Source organism: Eurosta solidaginis, chromosome 2 (genome assembly GCF_040869045.1).
Source record: "Eurosta solidaginis isolate ZX-2024a chromosome 2, ASM4086904v1, whole genome shotgun sequence".
In the NCBI taxonomy this organism is placed as follows: domain Eukaryota; kingdom Metazoa; phylum Arthropoda; class Insecta; order Diptera; family Tephritidae; genus Eurosta; species Eurosta solidaginis.
Window position 1 is genome coordinate 299,635,804 of NC_090320.1, and position 26,171 is coordinate 299,661,974.

Consider the following 26,171-nt stretch of genomic DNA (forward strand, 5'->3'; position numbering starts at 1 on the left):
ATCTGGTATTTTAGCCGCCTCTTACAACAGGCATACCTACCGCGGGTATATTCTCACCGGGTATATTCTAACCCTAACCCGCTGGGGGACCATTGCTAAGTTGTTGTTGTTGTTGTTGTTGTTGTAGCGATAAGGTTGCTCCCCGAAGGCTTTGGGGAGTGTTATCGATGTGATGGTCCTTTGCCGGATACAGGTCCGGTACGCTCCGGTACCACAACACCATTAAGGTGCTAGCCCGACCATCTCGGGAACCATTGCTAAGTCTTTTTCTGTTCTGACTTTTTTCCGCCGGTTTACTGATCTCTTCAGTTGGTCAGACGCTCGTTCTAAGTTTAAATACGCTTTCTTCAGACCGTATCCTCAGTGCCATATTGACGTTTGAATTGGTATAAAAAACGTTTGTTCGTTACGCGTTGAGTTCACTAAACTTTTCTGAACCGATTCCTTCAATTGATAACAAAATAACCCTGTGTAGCTGGAAAATGTATGTAAGTGAAATCTGGCTTCACCTTGGGGTCAAACAAAAACAAAACAAATAATTTTTAAAATTCACAATTGCTCATCATCACTTAAAGCAAATAGTGGTATTTTACTGTTCTTATCGCTTAAATTTCCACTTTTGTATGCCAAGGCCAATAGCCGATAAGGAAGGTATAGCCCTTTTTCTATGTGCAAAGCTTTTATGTAGCTGGATACATACATGTATATGCGCGTTAGGGGTTTACTCATAAAGCACATCGAAATATAGGACTAATTTTGCTTTCGGGAAAATTTTAAGACTGGGTTGCTATAATTTTCGAACTATTTTGGGATTTTCCCTGGGATAGTTTCGAAACTATTTAAGGGTGCCATTTGTTTAAAGATAAGCTATTGTTCAGTATTGGCGTGAATCAGTTCGGTAATACCGCAAAAACATCGCAGAATGGTTTTTGGAATATTTTCGGCACTAACAGGGTAATTTGTGCATTGCTTGAGCAACTATTTCATGACAATCTTAGCTCCTTTTTCCCAAACTTTCCGCTATCCCGGAAAGAGAACAGTTCCTCCAAATTATTTAAGCCCTGAGTACACTCGATCCTCACAAAAATATTTTGTATTCGGATCAGATCGAAACCCAAGCAATGTTTTGGGTAAATATATTAAGGAGTACTAGTTGTAGTAGCTACAAATGCATTGACGAACGCATTACATCGGAACTTTTCACAAATCTCAACATTTTATTTTGAGATTGGGTGTTTTCGAACTTACAGCCGAAATAAAGCGATATTCTACTCAGGCGTCGATTTGATGTGGATACTAAGCTGTAAGGGATATAAGTCCCGTAGTAAAAGCATTAACTTTCAAAGGAAAACTTGCTCAAAAACAGGTACTCTAGTGTGTAGTGACGTCAGAATGTTATAATATCAGATGCATGTTTTAATCGCTTTGAATATATGTGCGGAATGCTGAGTTGCAGTATTGTATGTATAAGTATGTATGCATAAAAGAATATAAGTCAGTAATCCAATAACTTGTTTATATTCTTTGATTTAATGCTTTGTTGTGGTTTCGTCATGCTCGGCACATTGGCGCTACCAAAGACGGAACAATTTTCCGCATATTAAACAATATGCGATATCAATTACACAGTTCTCTATTCTCATGAACTGTAAGGAAGCTAAGTTCGGTTGTAACCGAACATTGCATACTCAGCTGAGAGCTTTGGAGACAAAATAAGGGACAATCACCATTTAGGAAAATGAACCTAGGGTAACCCTGGAATGTGTTTGTATGACATGGGTATCAAATGGAAGATATTAAAGAGTATTTTAGAAGGGAGTGGGCCATAGTTCTATAGGTGGACGCCTTTTCGAGATATCGCCATAAAGGTGGACCAGGGGTGACTCTAGAATTGGTTTGTACGATATGGGTATGAAATAAAATGTATTAATGAGGAGTTTAAAAGGGAGTGGCCCTTAGTTGTATATATGAAGGCATTTTCGAGATATCGCCCAATAGTCATCATAGTCGGATTTCGCCCATTTTTAATACCAAGATAAAGTGAGTTCAGATAAGTACGTGAACTAAGTTTAGTAAAGATATATCGATTTTTGCTCAAGTTATCGTGTTAACGGCCAAGAGGAAGGACAGACGGTCGACTGTGTATAAAAACTGGGTGTAGCTTCAAGCGATTTCGCCCATTTTCACAAAAACTAGTTACCGGGGTAACGTTCGTGCCATATTTCATTATGATATCTTCAACGACTGCCAAATTACAGCTTGCAAAACTTTTAAAGTACCTGCTTTTAAAAGTGGGGGGTGTTGCGCCCATTGTCCAAAATTTAACAAATTTTCTATTCTGCGTCATAAGGTAAACCCACCTACCAAGTTTCATCGCTTTATCCGTCTTTGGTAATGAATTATCGCACTTTTTTGGTTTTTCGAAATTTTCGATATCGAAAAAGTGGGCGTGGTTATAGTCCGATGTCGTTCATTTTAAATAGAGATCTGAGATGAGTGCCCAGGAACTTACACACCAAATTTCATTAAGATACCTCAAAATTTACTCAAGTTATTGTGTTTACAGACGGATGGACGGACGGACATGGCTAAATGAATTTCTTTTTTCGCCCAGATCATTTTGATATATAGAAGTCTATATCTATCTCTATTAGTTTATGCCGTTACAGATTACCGTTATGCGAACAAAATTAATATACTCTTTGAGCTCTGCTCAGCTGAGTATAAAAATTGCTTCTCTTCACAATTTGTTTTTAAATAGAGCTCGTATCAATTGAGAATTAATTAAGAACTACAACAAAATGTATTTAATCAGTTGATTTGTCTTTTTTAGCTTTTACTTAAATGTATTATAAAGTAAATGCTAATGCCAAAGTCCGGTCGGCGCACATGCGGTAAAGTGCTATGGTCAAAGCACCAACTGGAGTCCATTTTCGAGCCCAATTGGATATCTTCCCACACTCAATAAATACACTCAAGTTTAACGTTAACCTTTGTAGACATTGTTAGTTTTTTAATATTTCGCACTTAGTTATTTTAATTAGGAGCGCATGAAAGGACACACAAGAGGCGTAAATATAACTACGTAACTGTGCAGCAAAAAAAATTCGGAAATGTTTGTTTTTTATTTTCATTTTAACTTGGTCTTAAGTTGTTGTTTTTTTTTGGCACAAGACAGCCGCCTGACTGGCGGCATCTTTGTTGTTTGCTCACAAATAAACTTGTGTTGATATTTACACTGCTGACCAAAATACATTATTTAACGTTGTTTTGCCATATAAAATATTTCTAGTCTTTTAAGTTGAACCCTAAAATGTTTATTAGCTTTAAATGAACAGTTTTAAAAAAAAAATTATGAAGCTTCTATCTTTCAGCCTCTTCTCATTCCTTTTCATTCAACTCTATCTACCTGTTGTTGTTATAGCGATAAGGTTACTCCCCGAAGGCTTTGGAGAGCGTTATCGATGTGATGGTCCTTTGCCGGATACAGATCCGGTACGCTCCGGTAACACAGCACCTTTAAAGTGCTAGCCCGACCATCTCGGGAACGATTTATATGGCCACATTAAACCTTCAGGCCATCCCTCCCTCCCCATCCCCAAGTTCCATGAGCAGCTTGGGGTCGCCAGAGCCTCAGATTCAGAGTTATACTGATTTAAAGTTCTGTAACCTGGTGAAGCCTGTGTGCCACTGGCCACGGTTGAGTTCCATATACCTGAAAATTGTAACGATTTAAGATGAGTAAAAAGTAACTGCTCCCAGAAAATGTTGTGAACAAACAAAAAAATATATAGTTGGGAGATCGTTCAATACAATAGCCGTTATTCCATATGTTAATTACAAATACGAACATTTGAACATCCAGGTCTCCAAATTTTTACTTTTATAGCATTAATAAGATTTAAAATTATTAAATCATACTGTCCCCTTTTTCTGGTCGCTACTGTAAATCTATTTATTAACATTAAATTTGTGGATATATTTTCACTTGTAATTATCGACTATTTGCCGATGCGGAATTTCGTTCAGTATTATGTGAAAGATTTTCATAAATACACACAAACTGCAAAACAGAAACAAAAACTGCAGGTGAAATGTAAAATATGAAATGCGAAAAATGGTTATTAGCAAAAAAAAAATAAAACAAGTAAGGAAGACTAAGTTCGGGTGTAGCCGAACATAACATACTCAGTTGAGAGCTATGGAGACAAAATAAGGAAAATCAATCTGGGGTAACCCTGGAATGTGGTTGTATAACATGTGTATCAAATGAAAGGTATTAAAGAGTATTTTAAGAGAGAATAGGCCATAGTTCTATGGATGAACGCCATTTAGGGATATCGCCATAAAGGTAGACCAGGGCTGACTCTAGAATTTGTTTGTACGATATGGGTATCAAATGAAAGGTGTTACTGAGCATTTTAAGAGGGAGTGGGCCTTAGGTCTATCGGTGGACGCCTTTTCGAGATGTCCCCATTAAGGTGGACCAGGGGTGATTCTATAATGTGTTTGTACGATATGGGTATCAAATGAAAGCTGTTAATGAGTATTTTGAAAACGAGTGATCCTTAGTTCCATAGGTGGACGCCGTTTCGAGATATCGCCATAAAGGTGGACCAGGGGTGTCTCTAGAATGTGTTTGTACGATATGGGAATCAAATGAAAGGTGTTACTGAGCATTTTAAGAGGGAGTGGGCATTAGGTCTATAGGTGGACGCCTTTTCGAGATATCGCCATTAGGGTGGGCCAGGGGTGACTCTAGAATGTTTGTACGGTATGGGTATCAAACGAAAGGTGTTACTGAGCATTTTAAGAGGGAGTGGGCATGAGGTCTATAGGTGGACGCCTTTTCGAGATATCGTCATTAGGGTGGGCCAGGGGTGACTCTAGAATGTGTTTGTACGATATGTGCATCAAACGAAAGGTGTTACTGAGCATTTTAAGAGGGAGTGGGCATTAGGTCTATAGGTGGACGCCCTTTCGAGATATCGCCATTAGGGTGGGCCAGGGGTGACTCTAGAATGTTTGTACGATATGGGTATCAAACGAAAGGTGTTACTGAGCATTTTAAGAGGGAGTGGGCATTAGGTCTATAGGTGGACGCCTTTTCGAGATATCGCCATTAGGGTGGGCCAGGGGTGACTCTAGAATGTGTTTGTACGATATGGGTATCAAATGAAAGGTGGTAAGGAGTATTTTAAAAGGGAGTAATCCTTAGTTCTATAGGTGGACGCCTTTTCGAGATATCGCCATAAAGGTGGACCAAGGGTGACTCTAGAATGTTTGTACGATATGGGTATCAAACGAAAGGTGTTACTGAGCATTTTAAGAGGGAGTGGGCATTAGGTCTATAGGTGGACGCCTTTTCGAGATATCGCCATTAGGGTGGGTCAGGGTGACTCTAGAATGTGTTTGTACGATATGGGTATCAAATGAAAGGTGGTAATGAGTATTTTAAAAGGGAGTAATCCTTAGTTCTATAGGTGGACGCCTTTTCGAGATGTCGCCATAAAGCTGGACCAAGGGTGACTCTAGAATGTTTGTACGGTATGGGTATCAAACGAAAGGTGTTACTGAGCATTTTAAGAGGGAGTGGGCATTAGGTCTATAGGTGGACGCCTTTTCGAGATATCGCCATTAGGGTGGGCCAGGGTGACTCTAGAATGTGTTTGTACGATATGGGTATCAAATGAAAGGTGGTAATGAGTATTTTAAAAGGGAGTAATCCTTAGTTCTATAGGTGGACGCCTTTTCGAGATATCGCCATTAGGGTGGGCCAGGTGTGACTCTAGAATGTTTGTACGATATGGGTATCAAACGAAAGGTGTTACTGAGCATTTTAAGAGGGAGTGGGCATTAGGTCTATAGGTGGACGCCTTTTCGAGATATCGCGATTAGGGTGGGACAGGGGTGACTCTAGAATGTTTGTACGATATGGGTATCAAACGAAAGGTGTTACTGAGCATTTTAAGAGGGAGTGTACATTAGGTCTATAGGTGGACGCCTTTTCGAGATATCGCCATTAGGGTGGGCCAGGGGTGACTCTAGAATGTTTGTAGGATATGGGTATCAAACGAAAGGTGTTACTGAGCATTTTAAGAGGGAGTGGACATTAGGTCTATAGGTGGACGCCTTTTCGAGATATCGCCATTAGGGTGGGCCAGGGTAACTCTAGAATGTGTTTGTACGATATGGGTATCAAATGAAAGGTGGTAATGAGTATTTTAAAAGGGAGTAATCCTTAGTTCTATAGGTGGATGCCTTTTCGAAATATCGCCATTAGGGTGGGCCAGGTGTGACTCTAGAATGTTTGTACGATATGGGTATCAAACGAAAGCTGTTACTGAGCATTTTAAGAGGGAGTGGGCATTAGGTGTATAGGTGGACGCCTTTTCGAGATATTGCCATTAGGGTGGGCCAGGGGTGACTCTAGAATGTTTGTACGATATGGGTATCAAACGAAAGGTGTTACTGAGCATTTTAAGAGGGAGTGGACACTAGGTCTATAGGTGGACGCCTTTTCGAGATATCGCCATTAGGGTGGGCCAGGGGTTACTCTAGAATGTTTGTACGATATGGGTATCAAACGAAAGGTGTTACTAGCATTTTAAGAGAGAGGGGACATTAGTTCTATAGGTGGACGCCTTTTCGAGATATCGCCATTAGGGTGGGACAGGGGTGACTCTGGTATGTTTTTGTACGATATGGATATCAAATTAAAGGTATTAATGAGGGTTTTAAAAGCGAGTGGCCCTTAGATGTATATGTGAAGGCGTTCTCGTGATATCCACCAAAATGTGGACCAGGTGATCCAGAAAATCATCTGTCGGGTACTGCTAATTTATTTATATATGCAATACCACTAACAGTATTCCTGCCAAGATTCCAAGGGCTGTTGATTTCGCCTTGTAGAACTTTTTCATTTTCTTCTACTTAATATGGTAGGTGTCACACCCATTTTACAAAGATTTTTCCAAAGTTATATTTTGCGTCAACAAACCAATCCAGTTACCATGTTTCATCCCTTTTTTCGTATTTGGTATAGAATTATGGCATTTTTTTCATTTTTCGTAATTTTCGATATCGATAAAGTGGGCGTGGTTATGGCCAGATTTCGCCCATTTTTTATACCAAGAAAAAGTGAGCTCAGGTAAGTACGTGGGCTAAGTTTAGTAAAGATATATCGGATTTTGCTCAAGTTATTGTGTTAATGGCCGAGCGGAAGGACAGACGGTGGACTGTGTATAAAAACTGGGCGTGGCTTCCACCGATTTCGCCCATTTTCACAGAGAACAGTTACCGTCATAGAATCTATGCTCCTACCAAATTTGAGAAGGATTGGTTCGACTTATGGCAATAAAAGTATTCTAGACAAACTAAATGAAAATGGGCGGAGCCACGCCCATTTTGAAATTTTCTTTTATTTTTGTATTTTGTTGCATCATATCATTACTGGAGTTGAATTTTGACTTAATTTACTTATATACAGTAAAGATATTAAATTTTTTGTTAAAATTTGAATTTAAAAAAATTTTTTTTTAAAAAGCGGGCGTGTTCTTAATCCAATTTTGCTAATTTTTATTTAGCACATATAGAGTAATAGTAGTAACATTCCTGCCAAATTTCATCATGATATCTTCAACGACTGCCAAATTACAGCTTGCAAAACTTTTAAATTACCTTCTTGTAAAAGTGGGCGGGGCCACGCCCATTGTCCAAAATCTTACTAATTTTCTATTCTGCGTCATAGCGTCAACCCATCTACCAAGTTTCGTCGCTTTATCTGTCTTTTGTAATGAGTTATCGCACTTTTTCGGTTTTTCGAAATTTTCGATATCGAAAAAGTGGGCGTGGTTATAGTCCGATATCGTTCATTTTAAATAGCGATCTGAGATGAGTGCTCAGGAACCTACATACCAAATTTCATCAAGATACCTCAAAATTTACTCAAGTTATCGTATTAACGGACGGACGGACGGACGGACGGACGGACGGACGGACATGGCTCAATCAAATTTTTTTTCGATCCTGATTATTTTGATATATGGAAGTCTATATCTATCTCGATTCCTTTATATATGTACAACCAACCGTTATCCAATCAAACTTAATATACTCTGTGAGCTCTGCTCAACTGAGTATAAATATGACAGATGCTATAAGGAAAATATCATATTTGAGACATTGACATGTGGGAAAAATATTTGACTGTAGGGCATTTGTTGTTATTACAAAATAAATCAAGTTTTCGATTATTTTGCGAAGGTCTAATACCAAATTGACACAGAGGGTTAATGAAATAATTAGTGAGGTTTTCTACATTAAAGCCCTAATTGAACTCAATATTCCATTCAAAACACAAATTCCTAATTATCTCATTATTTCCAAAGACAAATATGGCATTACATACATATTTATTTGGTTAGGTGCAACATATGTATATGTGTAGTGGGATTGCTGACACATGTTCGCTTAATGCAGCAAGTAGCCCTGTGTGAAAAGGAAAGCTTATTTATTTCATTAAACAAAATTGTAATTCGATTAAGTTCTTTCAATGTCAAATTTTTGTGACTTCATAATAACGTGAACTCGATTATTTGCAAGAACACTACATCTGTTTCTGCGCCATTTAAATCCAATTATGTACTCTAAAGACTGAATGAACAATAAAGAGTATAATTCCAGCAAATAATTGCTCAAAAATTACTTATTTTCTCTTTGCACTTCACTAAAATTAATGAATACCTTTGCATTATCAAGTTAAACATTAAAATATTTGCCAGCCTTATCGTCGTTTGAATCGTTGTACATAATACTTAAAAAAAACACTGTGCCACAGAAAAGCTATCTTGCTGTAACACTCTCCGAAGATTTTGGGGAGTGTTATCGACGTTGATGGCCCTTTGCTGGATATAGAACCGGTACGTTCCGGTAACAAAGCACCATAAAGGTTCTAGCCCGATCATATGACCACATTAAACTTTCTAGACCATAAAACCCGCCTCCCTCACCGCTGGTTCCATGATGAACTTGGGGTCGCCAGAGCCTCGCCTGCTAAATATGGGTATGAAACTTTCATATTTGTAACAGGATTCCCCTCGCGTAGGTGAGGTTGATAATTGGGTTGCGGAAGTTTTAAAGCTATAAAGCTTTGTATTGCCCTTATCAACCCCTTGAGTACCCTCCGAAGATTTTAATGTTGATGATGATTACCACATTGAATCGTTCGAAATACCTCCGAAATTATATCCAAACGCTTCATACGGAAATTAAAAAAGCAATACCTAAGTCATCCTGAGATATTCCCGAAATGATGCCGAATAAATCTCGAAGCGATCGTGGATTTGTCCCAAAATAAATACGAAATTATTCCATAATTGTTTTGAAGTGACCCGAACGTGAAGTGATTTCCAAACCATCTCGAAACAGCGCCGAGATAATATTGACATAGTCCCGAAATGATCCCAAAATAGTTCTGAAAGTATCCCGAAAAAAACCCTAAATTGTTCTGAAGTTGTCCCGAAATTATTATTAAACACTTCCGAGCCAAAAATAGACTCGTAATAATGCCGAAAGCTATCCCGAAATTATCCAAACATAGATCGGTAATGGCTTTGAAATAGTGGAGAAATGATCCAAGTGCAATTCCGAATTTATAGCCTGTAAGACTGTGTAACAATCCCGAAATCATCCGAAGATAGTCCCAAAATGATCTCGAATTAATGCAGAAATTATCCCGAAGACATTGCCGAAACTACGCCGAAATGGTACCATAATTATCCTGTAATAGTCTCGACCGCGGCCACCATGGTGTGATGGTAGCGTGCTCCGCCTACCATACCGTATGCCCTGGGTTCAAACCCCGGGCAAAGCAACATTAAAGTTTTAGAAATAAGGTTTTTCAATTAGAACAAAACTTTTCTAAGCGGGGTCACCCCTCGGCAGTGTTTGGCAAGCGCTCCGGGTGTATTTCTGCCATGAAAAGCTCTCAGTGAAAACTCATCTGCCTTGCAGATGCCGTTCGGAGTCGTCATAAAACATGTAGGTCCCGTCCGGCCAATTTGTAGGGGAAATCAAGAGGAGCACGACGCAAATTGGAAGAGAAGCCGGGCCTTAGATCTCTTCGGAGGTTATCGCGCCTTACATTTATTTATTTTAGTCTCGAAGTAATCTCGAGTCCCCATCGTATGTTTTTAAGTAGAAATAATCTTTAAATGATGTTTATTGGCTGCGGTTGTAAATGCTATATTACTCTGGATTTTTCTTTTTTTGCTTTTGCTCTATTACAAATAGCATTTCGTTTAGAGTTTTTATTCTACTTATATCTCCGCTTTAAAACACGATCTAGCTCGAAGCAAAGCCTAAGAAATGCTATCATGCTACTGATCTGCTATATGCTCTGTTCATGTGCAGAGCCGGAGCAGTAAAAGGGCATATTTTTCGCTGCAACTGCTACTCTGAAGTAGCAAATGCAAACACTGAATTTCGGTCACTCCTAGCAAAATTTGGATTGAAGTAAATCCGGTAACAGCTTTGTGCAATCTTCCATGCCATTTTTCATTGCGATCTTTAGATTCAAATGTGGCCCGCTACCACACACTTTTTTGTAGTTGTTGTCTTAATTAAGCGCTGGCACATTTGCTGATGACATAGCAGGCAAAAAGTACATATGGAGCACATTTTCCTTAAATAAAAAAGTGTTTCGTTTTACATGGAGCACATTTTCCTTAAATAAAAAAGTGTTTCTGGGTTGGAGCTGTTTTGGTCGATATGTATAAAGAAAAAAACCAAGAGTTTTTACTTTTCTCTTCTATGCAGAATTTGGTCCAATCAACATATAAAAAAAGTGTTTCGTTTTACATAGAATGGTTTAGTTTCGAAAATATGCACGGTTAATACATAAACTTGAAAATAAAAAAATTGTAAAATCGTACACATACATACATCTTTTTTATATATAAAAATCACGTGTCACATTGTTTGTCCGCGATGGACTCCTGAGCTACTGAACCGATTTTGAATTTGTTTTGCACCCCGTGTGTAGTTTGATCTAACTTGAGAGATATGATAGGTTATATCTCAGTTTATAGTCGCAATATTATTTTATTGCAATTTTTTTTTTAATGTTTATATGTATTAATTAAATGTTACGTATACGCATCGACACTCATATTTTCAGGTGGTACTTCCGTGTAATTGGTTGGTGTTTAATTAAACAACGTGCTTATCAATAAAAAATATTATAGCGAATGATATCAAGTATAGCACATCACCAGGCCCGTCGAGAGGGGGGGGGGGGTGTTACCCCCGGGCCCGGGGTTTCTGAGGGGGCCCGCGGCTTAGAGGTACTAAGAAATTTTTTTTAATTCAGGAGAGTCTGTAGTTGTTCCATGTGCAATTTTTAAGCCGAATTTCAAAAGCAACGAATATCTGCATTTCGTTTTAATATTATAGTGAAGTGTGAAAAATAAAAGTCCATATATATAAAAAGAAAGGCTAAAATGTGTGTTAGTTGGTCGCCGTTGTTTGAAGAGATGCGTCGGTCGATTTTGTTCACACAAGTTGCGTATACCTCACGCGGTGGTTATTACATAGCTTTGGTTGCGATCGACGTACAGACCCTGTAGGTAGATATAGGCCGAAAAATGGACCCGGGTACCCCTAGAATGTGTGGGTAATATGGATATCAAATGAAAGCCGTTGCTGAGAGCTCTAAAGTAATTTTCATTGTGATATTCGATTTAGTCGCATCAACCTGGCAAAACTGATTTTGGCTATATTAGTATTTACGCACCTTTTTTCTGGGAAGTATACCGGAAACGGACTGGAACTGAGACTTGGAGTGGGACTGGGACTGAGAATCGGAGTGGGACTGGGACTAGAACAAAATACATACCACCCTCTGGGACATGCAATAAGGGATGAAGAAGAATGAGAAGAAGTTGCGAGAAGCGAAAAGAGAGAAGGAGGAGCCTGACAAAGAGATAGAAAGAGACGAAGATGGAGATAGATGAAGCGAAAAAGACGGAGGGAGGAGTGAATAAAAGGATTAGGAAAAAGTGAGGAGGGGGGTAGAGTTAGACGGAAAAAGCTAATTAAAATGTATGCATATAGGCCAAATTTAGGGCAGAACAAAACCGTTGCTGTTTTTAAATGAAATAATAGAAACGTCCTTTAAAAATGTGAGCAAGCAAGTTTTCAGGAAGGATTACCTCTGTCGGGTCTCCTAGTTTATTATAAAGTTTGTGAAAATATATAAAGTAGATTTGCAAAAGAGAAACAAAATATGCAAAGAAATAATCACTAATGGTGGAATGTCATCTGGAAGGTATCCATATGTAACATTTACATAAGTTCAACCGCCATCTGCGCTTTGCAGTCGTTCAACATCTTCCCACAACATGTCGCCATTCAAGAAACAATTAACGTTTCTACCTTTTACTTACTAAATTTCTTCACATTTTTTTTGAGCGCTGCAATTGTTATTTGAAAATTGAAAGCAAAATCGCCTAAATGCTGCTGCGCGCGCATGTTCATACCAATTTATCATACTTCCACTTGACCAATAACGCCTGTAATTACTCGACGTTGCGCATTTAAACGAAATTTTTTATGACAACGAAATTAAAATGTTGAAAATAAAAAAAAAAGTTTAAATAAAATAATAAAGAAGCGAAATGTATTAGAAATTGCATAAAATCCGCCCGCAACGATTAAGTAACGCATATGAGTTACGGTAAACCGACCTCAACTTTTCGACGCTATGCACCACTGAGTTTGGGTGGCGGTGGAGGTGACGGAGTGCGCGAATTTAAAATTTAATCGCGCACCATTTTCACCCCTTAGGGATAAATGCATAATTTCTGCAGCAAAATTTTTTGCATAAATAATAATTGATACAAAAAAACAATCGATTTTGGACAGCCCACATAGTCTGGCACTTGATGAAGGCGAGCATGGCTAAGCAGAATGCGCGCAGCTCCCACAATAAATGGCGCATGTACCGACACATGAATCTGGTAGAGGTTTTGTGTTAGCTTTGGTGCTTGATTGAGTTCCAGTTTTTGCGCGCTTCCATAAATGCCAGCTTAACAACTTTGAACTGTCCACTCAGCGCACACCGCACACGCCACTCACCCGCACATGTCACTAAGCACTTTATGCTTTGCTTTCTAATTTTGGCGAAGTGGGCATTTCATTGATGCATAAATCGTTTTGCACTGTCCAGTGTAGAAAATAAAAAAAAAATCTTAAAAAGCCATTTCATCTGCGCTAGAAAGCACAGACGTGTAGGGTGGGGGGAAACCGGAAGAGTAAAGATCGTCACCACGTGAGTTAGTGAATATCCAACCGCCGCATTGCCGTCATATTTAATGGAAAAATGTCAAACGCCAACGTGCAGCAGTTAAATGAAATATTGAAATCGTATTTACAGTCGACACCTGGTCTAGCGCACGCTCTCTGGCTTTTTGGCGTTGCTTTGTTTGCTCGAATGCGCGCGCCGCTTATGACTGATAAATTTAGAGCTCAACTACTTTGGCGGCGCGTCAGCAGCACTCACCCTATATACTATGAATTGAGCAATTTTCAGTTTTTTCTTTTTATTTAGCGAACCATGACCGATACATTCACACACACAAGCACTTTCATTTACCCAGTCAATATTTTTTAAAATGTTCGCCGACTTGTTTAAGTAGCGTTGGACACACCTAGCGATAGCGTTTATGATTGCAGTTATCGGACCGTAAACAGAACCGAAACCAGAACTAATATTGGAACCGACGCATAATCCGACAGCGAAAATGGAGCCGAGCACGAAGCCAAAATCGGAACCGAAACCGAGACCAGAACCCGAACCAAATCTGCAACAAAAACAATAAAAAAGTGCCGAAACCGGAACCAAAACCAGTCCTTAAACAAACTTTAGCCGAAGCCAAAATCACTTCTGAGACAGAAACCAAAACCGAAATCTCAACTGGAACATCTCGAACCAAACCATTACAGAGACGCAACCGGAGCTTAAACCGGCGCCGGAATCTAGAACCAAATCCGAAAAGAGACTGAAACCAGATCAAACACCCGCTACTGAAAACAAAGCAAAACCGGGATAGAATTCAGACCCAACACTAGGCCGTAATAAAAACCGGGTCCCGCACCGAAACCGAAACCAAAACTGGATACAGTTCGATACTGGAACTGAAAACCGCTTCCAAATCCGCAGTACAAACCAAAACGGGTTACTGATTCAGACAGAAAACTAGATTTAGACCAAAATCGAAAGGAAATCCACTAACGAAGGGTACTGGCAGGTGACTGAAACTTTAACCGAATTTAGATCGCCACCGGAGTAAGACCGAATTTGAAGCCGAGACTGGGGCTAAAATCGGAAAAAGAAATAAAACCGACATATCATATAAAAAGAAAATATCGCTGCTATCAAAGAAAAGGAGTTGGAGCCCCTTAGTACTGCCTCCCAAGCTAAGAACAAGTTCCGCTTTAGTTAGAATTGTTCATTTAAACGTTTCCTCTTCTGGGATTGCTATCTGGAAGATATTTAAGTAATTTTGGGGCATGTAAGACTGCTATACCCCATGTATGCCAGAAATAACTCGTCTAAGTTAAAAGTGGATCAGCCAGACATGTTATACCAATGATTTTATTCAAATATTTTCAATATGAAAGCAAATTTTTCCAAATAAAATATGATAATTTGCTGCAAAGTTGCTATGTTTGCTGAACAGTCTTGGCATAAAGCTCATATCGGAGTTATAAAATTATGTGCTCATATTTCTGAGGCTCACATTTTTCACATATTGCGGGCTCATATCGGATACCTAAATTTTGAGCGCTCCGAGAATGTTTTAAGGGGCTGTCTTTTTTTTTTCTGTAAAATTTTAAATTTGTTGGCTAGCGACTTTGTGAATTAAGTTAACGATACATATCATGCGAATACTATGAACAATTTTCAGTGCTTGAGAGCTGAGTAGGGGAGGATTGGATAAAAGTTCCTGCCAACCTCCAAAAATGAATGCCACTTTTCATCGAACCGCCAATCACAAGTTTGCCGACAGCATTAAATAATAAAATCTATAAAACTAAATGAACCTCACACTAAGTCTTTGAGTAGAGAAGGATTGGAAACACGTGCTTTCCAACCACCCCATGATAGGAACTTAGGGAATCGACCTCTGTAACTATCATTTTCTATACTGATCAGAATCGCTTGTGCTCCATTCAGTTTCGAAATCAGAATATTCAGCAATGAGATGAATGCAATTAATTCTGGGTTCTTTTCAAAATGTTCACTGGGTTATGCTCCTTCACCCACATCACTTTTGGTGCATTTCACCTCGAAGGAAGGAGTTATTGCTTGCGCTTTAAGCTAATTTAAAGAAAAATCAATTTACCCGCAGAGTTTTACGGCATAAATCATAAAATATGCGCACTCACATTTGGCAATAAAATTGTTTGATCACTTTCAATTGTAAATAATTGATTGATATGGCACGACGAAGTGCAACTAACAAATACAACCACCACAACAACAACAAAATGTATTTAACGATAGCAAATATTAATGATAAATAACGAAAATTTTGTTTTTTTTTTTTTTCCCAACATTTATTGCTAAAGATTGGGTTTTTTGTTAATTTCTGTCAATGTTCGTGTATTCAAATATTTATCTTCTATGATTGAAGTGGCTTTTAGTGGCAAAATTTAATTCAATAATACTTACAATTTGTGTTGAGTTTAAACGGGTCGATTTGAAAAAAGGGCGATTCACGTATATTCAGCGGCATGTGTATATAGAAAGGGTCGTCGGGTTATTTGTCAGAATTAAACTGGAAAGTGTTTTTCAAACTACCGTTTAGCCGAAATGTTGTGAGAAAAGTCATCTAAATGTTATCAATGGGTGCCTAAGTAATAAATTGATTGTTTTCATTGCAAATTGCATGTCATATTTATGTAGCTTACTTGACGTATTTCATAGAGATTTGAGATATTCAAGAAAATATTTACCTGTGGAATGTTTTATAAACATCTTCTTAATCCTGAATGGGAACTTACAAAAATGTCCAAATCCTAAATTACTTGGAACTCGATCTTTGTAAATGACCAACGTATCAAATATTCTTGGTGAAGGTCGAATAGATTAAGACTTATAACGATCCACAAAAATCTGTTTCCGAGGGGAAACAATAATTCAGTAACAAAATCCAAAATAGTCTACATAAAAATCTTTTTTTTGTATTTTTTTTAATGGACGTTGTGGCAGCGCGCTGCCCTCAAGTGGCCCAATGAAACCAGGCTAATCCTGTTCACGCGATCGATTTATATATATATATATATAATAACTTTTTTTTTTTTTTTTTTTTGTTTTTGCCGAGTCTTTAATGGGCAGAGGTTTGTCAAGCGTCGCGATCAGAGACTGCTCAGCTACAGAAGAAATTTCATCAGCCAAGCGTAATACTTAAAGAGAACAGAAGCAAACGTATTGTTACGAATATTAGCAAAACTGAGGAGTGCTGCCATCTCCAGGCCGATGCTAAGCAGTGACGTGAATTCACATCAATAATTCAATCATTATGTATCATTATGTAGTTTTTTTTATTTTTTTATGTATCTACATAAACGAATCAATAATTGCGTCTACACATATGTACACATTCCGACGAGCAACATTTACATACAAGGCAGCGAGAGATGAGATGTCACACCCCGATGAATTTACTTATACGCTTATGTGTGTGCGGGAGACTGTAAACTACAAACACATGCATATATCTTATCTGAGTTGTCACAAGAGAGAGCAATAATTTGTGCACGTAGTTGTGGCTGGCGATTTTGTAGCCGAAACAACTAGTAAGTTCTGGAAATCGAAGAGCCTAGAAGTATGCAGCGTAAACTATAAAAGCGGGACAAGCGAGTAAGAAGTAATTCAGTTTGATTTGAATTGTCAAGCAGTTACGAGTAAGACGATATCTAGCGAGCAATAGCACTATTATTTTGAAAGTCATTTTCCTTTAAGCTATCAGTTTGGTTATTAAGCTATTCGTTGCACAGTTTGAGTGTTATTGTGAAGTATTTTAATAAAGGCCATTTTTCCATTATTCAATATTGGAGTTATTTATTCAACAGTTTAGCGATACGATCCTAGCAAAAGGGCAAATAAGAGGATTTGCAAGTAAATTCGTTACAGTATTATACATTAATTATTAAGAGAGGTGAGAACAATCTTTTTTATAGAGCTATCAAATGTGTTTGAGTGAGAGTTATAATCTTGGCATAAACGCCGAAAAGGTTCATTTTGTTCGAAATTCGTTCTACATTGTTTCAGCAGAAGAGGTTTGAAGTGTCTCGATGTCCGAGAGGGAACGCAAAAGTTCACTTCATTCAGAAGGAATGGGCTTAAAATTGATCCATTTAAAAGTTTTGTCGTAAATATTACACCAAGCATTTCCCTGCGACTAGCAAGAGTTGGAAGATTGATAAGCTTTAATCGATCAGTATAAGATGGAAGATTAGTTAAAAGAGTCCCATTGATAATTTTTTAAGGCAAGTAGTAAAAATTGTTTTTGTATTGATTCGAGACTGTCTGCATGGACTTGATAACGCGGATTCCAAATTATTGAGCCGTGTTCTAATATTGGCCTAACTAATGTTGTAAAAAGTGCTTTAGTTATGTAAGGGTCATTAAATTCTTTTGTCCACCGTTTAACAAATGCAAAAACACCTTTGCCTTTATTAAAAACAACTTCTAAGCGAACGCGAAATAATAGCAAACAAAAAATCCTATATTTTGCGAATGTAAACATAAAATAATCTGGAGACAGTATCGAAAGTTATTCCTAAAATAAACTTAAAAAAAATTTCGAAAAATTAAATACCTTCTGGTCCGTAAATTATACCGAAAGCCATCCCGAAAATATTCAAAAACCGCCTCGAAAACGGCTGAAAAATTCCCATAAAAAATCTCAAAATAATCCCGAAAATATCTCGAAACTGCCCGAAAACAAAACCCGAAAAAGTTCCAAAATTATCCCGAAATTATTTAAAGTGATCACGATATAGTCCTGAAAATAGTCCCGAATATGGAACTACCTACTTTTCCGAAATAGTTCAAGATCAATATAGTTACGTAAAGTTATAACGATTAAAAATAATGGAAGAGTAACTATTAACAGGGATGTTGGAACCGCTTGTAGGGCTCTTCATATTTCAATTTTATTCTTTATGTTATTATACTTTTGAATATAACATATATATTTTTGATTACGTTAGCTTTTTTAAATTAAAGTTTGAATTTTGAAAATATAATTTTGTTGAAAATCAAAATATATAGTTTCAATTTATATAGGGTTTACTTTGTTTATGTGTTCCCTTTTTCTTTGTATTTTAAAAATATATTAAATTATTAAAAAGAAAATTTATAAATGCAAAATTTTTGAAAAAGAATTATCAAATAATAAAATTAAATTTTTAAATATTAATAAATATAGATATATTTTGCTATACCGCCCCTACCATTGTGGATAAAACAAGTGTGATAACTTCTGCATACACGTCAAAATTACAAATAGAATCGATCACCTGATTTTTAATTGATTATCGTGGTCTCATTCTGTATCTCTTTCTATCACCCGCTGAAGATAGCCGGCCCTATGCGCCGGCATATTGAACATCCTGTCAAAACTCTAAAAGGCAGCCATCTTGAACATCCTGTCAGGCAGTTGACGGATAAGATATCAAACTTGTTTTATAGACAATGGCCTCCACTCCTTTTTAAAAACAAATAGCCAGATAGATCCTTTCCGATTATTATCAATCTGTGTGCCAAATTTCATCAAGATCTCTGAAACCGATCTGTCGTGATTGGGAAATAAAAAGAAATGCAATTTCTTAAAGTACTTTTAACTTTTGCTTACTTCTAAGTTTTTAATTGAAATTTTCAAGCGTTTAATTACTGTTTAAATATTACTTTAAAATTGATACTGCTTATGTTGTTTATATCGTGTATTACATCTGAGAATTAAGTGTCGGTATATTTGGTCTGTATAATTGTTTAATTTGTAGACTGATAAATAACTAAATAAATAACTTTTTCGGAAGGGTCTAGAACCCCTATTTAAACAAAAATATAACCAGTAGGTACGCTAGCAGTAAAGTGCATCCGTACTGGCTACCCTACAATGTTGGATTATATATTTATTACTCCGAAATCAGCAGAGCCAAAGGCGTCCCCTGGCAAAGGAGTACCGTGGGGGAGCGAAACTGAATAAAAGCTTTGGGAAATCTTGACTGAGATACTTGAAACAAATTAACATGAAAGGTGTGCCATGATCGGCAAGGAATCTTTTACGCTTCTCATGGACACTCATTGTCCCGATTTTACCAGAGCAAGTTAACTCAGTTCTAGGGTTTGCTGGCTCTGTTGGGTTGCCAATCATACCTCTGGTTGAAAATCGCAATGTTTGAGCACATAACCATTGTAAGACTTATAAGTCTCACAGATCTCTGACAGTTACACATTCCCACAATAGCTGGGTCTTAGTACCGGAATGACTTTCGTTTTATCCGGCCAAGGGCAGAAAAACACTGTCATGGCTTAACTTCCACATGTCATTTCATTATTTGCACAAATCGACTAAATAGAAACGACGAAAATTTAGTACTATTATTCAGGTATACTTTAGGAGCTTTCAAACTAAATCCAGCAGCACAGAGTGTTGCGGCCCTTAGACAGGCCAGACGAAGTACGTAGGAGGAGTTGTACCCTAGCGTTAGGCGCAAGTTCAATATAACCACCAGTCATTATATTATTATCAGTCGATGGGATACACCTACATAGATAAGATACACTGTTTTTCTGCTGGCTCGAGGTCTTAATAAAAACGCAATTGTTCTTTATACCCATATATTTCGGTTACTCCACTGTAACCATTTTCAGAGTAAAATTCAATTTCACGTACTTCCTGTGTGCCGCGGAGCTTTAAACTCCGTGAAATTGAATTTTACCCTGAAGATGCTTACCGTGGAGTAACCGAAATAGATTGGTTTAAAAAGCAATTGCGTTTTTATTAAGACCTCGAGCCAGCAGAAAAACAGTGTAATATATACAACAAAGGTCGTCAAAAACTTTAAAACTACATAGATAAGTTTGTATTTCGCTCACCTTAGCTTGCCTTAAGTGCGATACCGTATCTAGTGACAGTGCTAACTATAGACTGGCGCCCAATGTGGGGCACGATCCTGAGATTACGAGTCCCATGCTACATCAACTGAAATAGTCAGGCCTTTTGACTTAAATTTTTCCGGTATTGCCTATTTGCGATCTATATTTTACAAAAGAACAATCCGAAAATGTGTGCGTAAGTCAAACCGTTTGTGCAAGTTGTCCTGTTCTTTGATATGTACTTGAATTAAAATTGATGCATGTTCTTTTGGTGTTGCTGTAATGCTCCAGAATCTTGCATGAAAGGGTTGCAATCTTTGGTAGGAGAAAATTTCTGACTAGCCGGTTGAACAATTTGCGCGATAAGCTGGCGAAGGTGGCTATAAGTGGTCTCAATACTGCGAACAAGCCCTCAACTCATGTCGAGCATAGCTGGTCCCTCTACAAGAATGTGGGGGATATATGCTACATATTCGACCGATCTCATTATTTTTCAGACGACAATAGATATGTGCAATATATGAAAGCATATGGTGACGTTTGAAGCTTCAATCTGTTAAATTGAGGAAGATATGACAGAAATCCTCTTTTCTGAAAAATCGGCTTTATGGGGGATATATGTTATAGTCAACAAAATAAATAAATATAAATAGTAACAAATGTCTAATCGGACATCTAAATATACCCGCTCACCAAATTTCATCAATATATCTCAAAAATTGACGAGTATGCATTCAATCAGACAGACAAAATGAATATACCATTTCATTTTCATGAAAGTTATAAAAAAAATATACTTTGAGATGAATTTACTTCGGGCCAAGTTTGAGGAGCACTCGTTTTAGTTAGACACCTTTGCGGCAACCTCGCACTATAGTGCGTAGATATATCTATACACTAGCAGTTTGTTCAACTAACAGTAAAGCAAACCCTTTTACTTATGAAAAATTTCCTAAGCTTGGTGAAGATTTATTCGACGTATTCAAATGAACTTATAATTTTCACATGTAACTTTTACAAATGGTCACTCAGTGACCCAAACAACATTTTTCAATTAAACTCTCGAATATGAATTCCTTAAAAATCTAACCTCTATTAGAGCCAGCCGGAATATTTGATCATTCGCTTTGAATTCATTGCGCTACAAGTCGGCGCTATAAAAATCACTTGCGAAAATAGTTTAATAGTCACACTAAAATCCTACTGACACAAGCGCCTTAATTACATGGAATTTACTTCGGCTATACTCACCAAATTTATCGTTATTTATTTATGTGCCAAAAACAATTTTTATGGTTGTCTTTATGCTACCATTTTTCATGCCAACTTGGAAGACAGCGAAAAGGTGAAACATTTAATGTTTATATGAGTGGACATGTAATTTTGATGTGAATGTAAACGTGAATGTTTATTTGTAAATCCTCGTACGCGACTAAGTTTGTGAATACTCATGCGAGCTAACAGGCAGTTAGTTATTCATCCGATCCGTCAGCCGACAAGCATTGACCTCTTACTTACTATTATGGCAATATCGCAGATGCAGAGTTGCAATTTATTGCACGCATAAATTGAACAAAACAAACAAAATGAAAATAAATAAGATTGAATGTGGTATTGACAAACGACGCTGTGGGTTGCAATATTTTCAAATGATGTCAATTAAATTTTACAATAAAAACATTTTAAAAACAAAACGCAGTTAGGCAATTTAATAAAACAAAAGCGCATGGTAAGTGAAATGGTAAATGATTAAATGCTTTTACTAAAAATAAAAGAAAAGAAGTAAGGAAGGCTAAGTTCGGGTGTAACCAAACATTACATACTCAGCTAAAGAGCTTTGGAGACAAAATGAGGGAAAATCACTTTGTAGGAAAATAGACCTAGGGTAACCCTGGAATGTGTTTGTATGACATGGGTGTCAAATGGAAGGTATTAAAGAGTATTTTAGAAGGGAGTGGGCCTTAGTTCTATAGGTGGACACCTTTTCGAGATATCGCCATAAAGGTGGACCAGGGGTGACTAGAATGCGTTTGTACGATATGGGTATCAAATGAAAGGTGTTAATAAGGGTTTTAAAAGGAAGTAGCCCTTAGTTGTATATGTGCAGGCGTTTTCGAGATATCGGCCAAAATGTGGACCAGGGTGACCCAGAACATCATCTGTCGGCTACCGCTAATTTATTTATATATGTAATACCACGAACAGTATTTCTGCCAAGATTCCAAGGGCTTTTGATTTCGCCCTGCAGAACTTTTTCATTTTCTTCTACTTAATATGGTAGGTGTCACACCCATTTTACAAAGTTTTTTCTAAAGTTATATTTTGCGTCAAAAAACCAATCCAATCACCATGTTTCGTCGCTTTTTTCGTATTTGGTATAGAATTATGGCATTTTTTTCATTTTTCGAAATTTTCGATATCGAAAAAGTGGGAGTGGTCAAAGTCGGATTTCGCCCATTTTTAATACCAAGATAAAGTGAGTTCAGATAAGTTTAGTAAAGATATATCGATTTTTGCTCAAGTTATCGTGTTAACGGCCGAGCGGAAGGACAGACGGTCGACTGTGTATAAAAACTGGGCGTGGCTTCAACCGATTTCGCCCATTTTAACAGAATACAGTTATCGTCATAGAAGCTATGCCCTTACCAAATTTCGCAAGGATTGGTAAATTTTTGTTCGACTTATGGCATTAAAAGTATTCTAGACAAATTTAATTAAAAAGGACGAAACCACGCCCATTTTGAAATTTTCTTTTATTTTTGTATTTTGTTGCACCATATAATTACTGGAGTTGAATGTTGACATAATTTACTTATATGTGACCTGGAATCATGAAACGACCATGTTGTGCGAAAACAAGTTTTCGAGAAAAACGCGTTTAAAGTTTTTGTTTAGCTGACTCTGTGTAGCGGCTGGCCGTTATGAACGAATTTTGTAATTAATTAACTTCCCGAAAAGCTTGAAACTTGCAATATAGTTCAGAACCCAATGACAATGCGATAATAAGAAAAAAACTCCGATAGGTGGCGCATGGATCGAAATATTTCAAAAAATCGTATTTGTGGTCCGATTTGGCTTTAAATGCGATTTGTGAAAAACTAGGAAAGTTAGAAAACTACGGGTTATTCCATTGGAAAGAGCGTTAAATTTCCTATAAGAATCACTCAAAAAGTGAAGAACGGTATTTTCGCACAATAGGGTCGTTTCATGATTCCAGGTCACATATACTGTAAAGATATTAAATTTTTTGTTAAAATGTGACTTAAAAAAATGTTTCTTGTTCGTCATCCGATTTGGCTAATTTTTATTTAGCACACATATAGCAATAGGATTAACGTTCCTGCCCAATTTCATCATGATATTTTCAACGACTGCCAAATTACAGCTTACAAAACTTTTAAATTACCTTCTTTTAAAAGTGGGCGGTGCCACGTCCATTGTATAAAATTTTACTTATTTTCTATTCTGCGTCATAAGGTCAACCCACCTACCAAGTTTCATCGCTTTATCCGTCTTTGGTAATGAATTATCGCACTTTTTAGGTTTTTCGAAATTTTCGATATCGAAAAAGTGGGCGTGGTTATAGTCCGATTTCGTTCATTTTAAATAGCGATCTGAGATGAGTGCCCAGAAACTTACATACCAAATTTCACCAAGATACCTCAAAATTTATTCAAGTTATCGTGTTTACGGACGGAAGGACGGACGTACGGACGTACGGACGGACAGACATGGCTAAATGAATTTATTTTTTAGCCCAGATCATTTTTATATATAGAAGTGTATATCTATCTAGATTAGTTTATGCCGTTACAGGGTACCGCTATGCGAACAAAATTAATATACTCTGTGAGCTCTGCTCAGCTGAGTATAATAAAAAGAAAAACAGCAAATGCAACAACAACAATTTGGTAACAAAGCGACTGTAAATAACAAGCAAGAAATATCAAAAGTAATGTTCATCTATTAACTAAATAAACGTAAGGTAAGTGAAAAAGTGAATTATTAAAATCGAAAATAAAATCATATAAAAAGAAAAAACAAAAGAAACAAACGCAAAAACAGCTTCAGTTCCACGGGGCAAAAAGTAATGCAGTAAGGCAAGGTAACTGAAATAAATGCACGCAGCATAAATTAATCAAAAAAGAAATAATAAAATGTTATAAAAATGTCTTCGGTTGTTATTGTTTGCTCTTATGATTTGTTTTGAAAATATCCTGGCTTGCATTGTGTGAAATTATTAGAGACCTAGCGAAATCGTTTTTTTTATTTTTTTTTAAAAACGCCCTTTATCAAAACTTCACTGAAGAAAATACAGGACAATAGCATTGTTGTTGACACTTAATTGGATATTTTTTGTCTAGTGAAAAAGCACCCTTGACAGTTCCTAAACGTTTACTCAGAATTTTTTCAGAAATGCCATGTCTCAGAATTTGGCTAAAAACTCTCTGCTTTTCATAATTTGTTTCAAAAATGCCCTATCTCTCAACTTTTTTGATAAAAGCCCCGTCTAAGCTTAAAATACATTGAATTTTTGCTAAAACAGGGTTCCTTTGAGACAAACTCGTAGTTAAGACATTTTTCAACTGAGCTCGCATATAAACAACTTTCACAAAAACCTTTCAATTTGTGGAGCGTTGGTGCTCCATAGTTTTTTTAAAGCCTTCTGGTGTAATTTTTTTGCTCTCTGCATCATTTTCTCACTCCTTGCTTGAGCATGTGTGGCATATACAAAAAGCGTCTTCAACATTGTCTTTGTCTGCAATGCCGAACGCCCACATTAAATCCTTGACACTTTCCATTCTATATAGGGTTTTTTTTAGAGTACGCGCATACAGAGATCTTTTGGGTACCATAATGTTAACCGCAAGCTATCTTAATATATGTGATCAGTTTCCCGCTTTTTACCCACATGCTTTGCTTCCCATATCCATCTTTTTTCTAACGCTGCCTTAGCCAAGGCTAATTTCAGAGCTTCTGTTCCTAGTACGTAAGTTAGGAGCTTATACAAGTTCATCATCTGAAGTATGTTTTTTCACAGTTCAGAGCCTCACAGTAGGGTAGGATGACCCTACCCATCAGAAGCTTTCTTTTGTTTGCTGGTGATCATCCCATGTTTGTCATCAAGTCTAATGTTAGTTTCAGAAAGAAAGTTTTTAACGGTGTGTGTGTGCTGTGTGCACTGCTGCAACGTCATCTGCGTACACCACCAAAAATCAATCGTCGGACATTTTAAAATTGAAAATTGCATCAGCTGACTTTCCATAAGTAAGGACCGATAATTGATCCCTGTTAGCTCTCGAAGTGACTTACGCTACGCGGGCCCAACGAGGTTTGGTATATAAGAATGCTGCGCTGTAGGTAGCATGGAATTTCGAATTGTTGCTCTAAAAAGACTGACATGTCTATCTCGTTCCTGGATAAGAAGACAGCTTCTTTGAATTTGGTAAAACATTGCTATGCTAATCCTCCGCTGGTGCATTTTCCCAGTCTAAAGTCATTTTGCAGGACTATAGTTCTCGAGCTTTTTCTATGGCGTCATCAATACAAGGTTTTATGAGCGGCCGATCTGCTTATGGCGCGTCTCTGCTGCGACAATGGCGTGTTCCGAGTGCTTAGCTCTTGTATATATTCTAAGTGATAAGTTGCACAAATTAGAGGCACCCAGAGAGATCAAGTAAATCTTTTTAGTGAAGGTTTCTCTATTCCTCTTGAGTCAAATTAAACAATCGATAGGAACACTTTCTGGGCCAGAGCAAATAACATGATAAAGTCATTAAAGTGTTCACGCTTTTATTCGCTGCACTATGCTCATATACATAGAGACATATAGGCCATACAGCACATCATTAAAAGGGAAGGTATATAAATCTTCAGAAAAAATTATATTTCGACACCGTTCAAGATTCCGAGTTATACATCAGGTCAGGTGTTATCAGAGATTTATAAATCGTTATCTGAATTCGTTAATAAGGAACATTACTATTCACTTTCATTT

At 37.3% G+C, this 26,171-nt stretch overlaps 2 protein-coding genes across 4 annotated transcripts in view; one reads left to right on the plus strand and one right to left on the minus strand.

Moving 5' to 3' along the window:
- dpr3 (defective proboscis extension response 3) overlaps positions 1-26,171 on the minus strand; it is a 663,598-nt gene that overhangs the window by 525,975 nt on the left and 111,452 nt on the right. The gene's annotated exons all lie outside the window — the stretch shown is intronic.
- LOC137241287 (SUN domain-containing ossification factor) overlaps positions 1-26,171 on the plus strand; it is a 140,332-nt gene that overhangs the window by 1,610 nt on the left and 112,551 nt on the right. The window lies entirely within an intron of this gene.